Source organism: Boleophthalmus pectinirostris, unplaced genomic scaffold, assembly GCF_026225935.1.
Source record: "Boleophthalmus pectinirostris isolate CB_2022bp ecotype Guang Dong unplaced genomic scaffold, ASM2622593v1 HiC_scaffold_17, whole genome shotgun sequence".
NCBI classification, from domain to species: Eukaryota; Metazoa; Chordata; class Actinopteri; order Gobiiformes; family Gobiidae; genus Boleophthalmus; species Boleophthalmus pectinirostris.
Window position 1 is genome coordinate 14,126,067 of NW_026571115.1, and position 3,800 is coordinate 14,129,866.

The window sequence follows — 3,800 nt, forward strand, 5'->3', positions numbered from 1 at the left end:
CACCAGGGTCTTCCTCCCGATGCTGAGTCGGGGAAGGGGCTGCGCTGCCAGCGTGGCTCTCCCGGGAGCGGAAATGGTGACGGGTTAAAGTGGGGACCCTGCCACCAGGAGGAGAGGGGACCCGTGGATCCCGACAAGAAGTTGAAAAGAGTGACGTTGAGTGAAAGTGACAAAGAAAACAACATGCACTTCTGACGGCTGGAGTCCTCCTGGTGAGTTCAGTGAAAAGTACAGTCAACGCAGAGGAGGAGAAGTACAAGTGGAGGCATTCAAAGCATCGGACTTGTGAGAAGAAGAAAGAAGAAGAAGGATGCAGCGGAGCCCAGAGGAGCAGGGCGAGAGACAGACAGGGAGAGAGAGAGTGGTGAGAAAGTAGCAGCCACCGGATCCTGCGCGCGTGTGGAGGTGTGTGTGTGTGTGAGTGAGTTTGTGGAGCCGATTCTGAGGCTGGGCTTTTTATACAGCGATGGCAGCCGCTCGGAGCCCCCTCCCCTCCGCTCTCACATCCACACCCCCTCCGTCTACTCAGAGCAAGGACTATCATCACATTACAATGCTTTCTCTGCTGCTAACAACCAAACTACTATTAGGAGAATTATGCATTGATTCCTCTAATGGACACTCGTGGTACTGCAACAAATAATGTAAACTAAATTGAGCACACCCAGAAATGACGAGTAACTGTAAGTTTAATTCTATATTTTTATTTCATTTCATTTTCAAGTCTTTCCTCTTTGTCATACCCAATTTTGACTTCTACATTCTCTAGCCAAAAAACAGACCTACAATGGTTCTGACATCATTTCTTGATGGTGATGTCTTAAGCCACGATGGCATACACTGCATAATTTAGTTTAGTTTTTAAATTACTTCATATTAAAATAAATTCTGATTCATTTCTTATGTGGCAGATATTGCTGTACTCCCATCTTCTCAAACATGAAATATTTCCTATAGTGTTACAGTTGAAGCAAACTTAAGCAACACATGCAAATTAGACTAGTTACATAAAGCCAGTTGGTATCAAATATGTCTTACTATATTGTTGATGATATTTTCAGGAAGACAATTCAATACAAAACAATACAAACTCACCAGGCTGTTGTCAAAAGATGCTTTCAACCAGATACAATGGGGCACTTTTTGGCAAATTTCAAACATACCAGAAATCCCTATGACCACCTGCACCATTTGTGTGCAGGTTGAGAACAGGTAATCAAAAGTAAAGCAAAAAAATTAAAAATTAAAAAAAATTTACAAATGGCTTGACTATAATTATGTGACCTCAAATCGTGAACTGGAACATTACATGTGAGAAGACACGGGATCACACCTAAACGACGGTGCCAGTTAAAGCTTTAGCAAATAGGAAAGGTGCTAATTACTCGAGCAAAGCAAAGCTGAAGTGATGTGAACTTTACAGGAGAATTTGTGGTGCTTTAAGGTTAAAGATACCGCATGGTCAATATTTCAATTCGGGGCCAGACATATTTTCATGTACCCCCCCTATTTGCTTTTTGCTCGTCGATATCACCATTTTGCTATCCAAATGCTTGTATTTTTACTGAGGTTGTTTTTTATATTGATTTCAACTTTCTTTTTATCAAATTAAGGGTCCAGGTTGGGCGAAAAAAATCTATAAGCCTCTGTGATGTCATTTGTTTGACATTTTCATTCGTGCGAGTGATGAATGGTAAAGTCCAAAAAGAGCAAAGAAACTTTTAGATGGGAGACACACATGGGTCATTACTATGAATTGGGTATTAAGGTATTCATCTAACAAAGATCTTATATCTTCATTAAAACATGAATCTTGTATTAGACGTAGATCTACAGACAAGGGGAAAGAGGGAACGTACAAATTTCTATACAGCCTCAGATGAATTCTTGGATGAACAAATTTGATTGGCTGATTAGTTATAAATAAATGATAATGCCAGTTTACTCCCACACTAGCTCACATGAGAGTTTCAAATGTTCAAACAGCTCCATTCGGATAATTACTGTCTGCCTACATTTATTGCTTTCACTGATTGACTTTAGTTGATGGGGAAATCCCAGAAGATACTGACTGCAGTGATGAGGTGTCAGTAAATAAGTGGGAATATCTTTGTTATTATGAGATACTCCTTGATTCAAATTGAAGAGAGTCTTGTACAAACTGTTATAGCTATGGACTATATTCCAGATTATCAGCAAGGCTCACTTAGGACTACCTTATAAATTTAAGGTACACTTAATTGTGTCTCTAGGGAAAATTGTCCTCTGTATTTGACTCATCCTTCAATGCCACTGGGGCAGGTAACCTGGCTCACTCCAGACTGATATGGGTAGCACTCTGAATTGAGTTCTATACATTTATCTGTAACTGCTCTCGCTGAAAGTGATCAGAAAACACAAAGCATCATTACAACTATTTGAATCGGATTGGTCAATGCGCCACAACAGAGGTACAAGCTGAATCTACCCTGTCCACAAATACACAAAGCACTTTACCCTGTGCACCTTTTTCACAAACAAAATAGTCTGTATTGACACTAAAATAGGCTCAAGTACACCTGTCAGTATCACCATGTTTGTTTTGATTTGTTCGGGCACTTGGCCTTTGGCTTTCGTACAAACCTCAGCGTTGCCCTCTGATTGGTCCACCCATCCAACCAACATTACAGTGGGCGCACTCCAAGATGGATTCTTGTGAGTTTGTGAACTCTCATATATTGTGAGGATCCATCTGGCTTGAGCAGGAGCAGTGCAGTGCCATCTCCAGATCTCTTGTTCAGGACAACCTTAGGATTTCACCCTTTTACATGTTTTGAGTTGACAAAGGAAACTGTAGTGCCCAGAGAAAGCCAAAACAAACATGAGGAGAAACTTGCAAACTCCACACAGAAAGGCCTGGGCAGCTGGCAGTCAAACCTGTAACTCATGAAAAAATACAAATGCATTTTAAGCAACACATTTTCAGGAGCCTGTGATCAATACAAGCATTCATGGTTCTGCTTAGGTACTTGATTTTCACCAAAAAAGGTGAGAGTGACTAACTGAAAAACAGCTGGGTAATGCTAGCTATCTTAAGGCTGTAACTCTATGTGTGAGAGACTTGTTTAATGGCACATATCAGCTCATCTGTTGTAGTTCCAACTGAGATTAAAGTCTAACTTGAGTAACAAACTTGAGTTAATTTCCAATTAAGGAAAACTGTTCTGCACTCAACCTATTCATGATTAACATGCGAGACACAATAGTCTCGCAATAAATATATGCCTTGCTTTACTGTTGGTAGGTATCAAAATGGTTGAAAATAGGGACACCTGGGACGTTTCTTGTATAAAACTGGGATAAATCACTGGTTTTGGATAAATCTGCTCGGACAGGGGACACAGGGCTCAAAACTGGGACTGTCCCGAGCAAATAGGGACGTCTGGTCACCCTAACATATACAGATCTCAGCAGACCACAAACTGAACCTCACACTTTCTCATTGCAGTGCAGCTATTTCTTACATCCACACCTTATAACAGCACAGACATATTTCTATAAGTTGTCAGGAGCACATTTTGTACAAACAGCTTTTGGGACGACATACATTTATTTCTGTCAGTTGTTTCTAATGAACAGCTCTGTGTGAGTTTAAACTTGTGCTAATTAGTGGCTTCAGCTGGTGTCGCCTGGTTGTGTCACATGACGGGGCCCTATTCTTGGCACACCTCAAACTGGGGCTTTTACTGACGGATTGTGATGGATCAATGAGCTGGCCGCACCGCGATTTTTCACCATCACATCTTATTTCTCCGCATTTC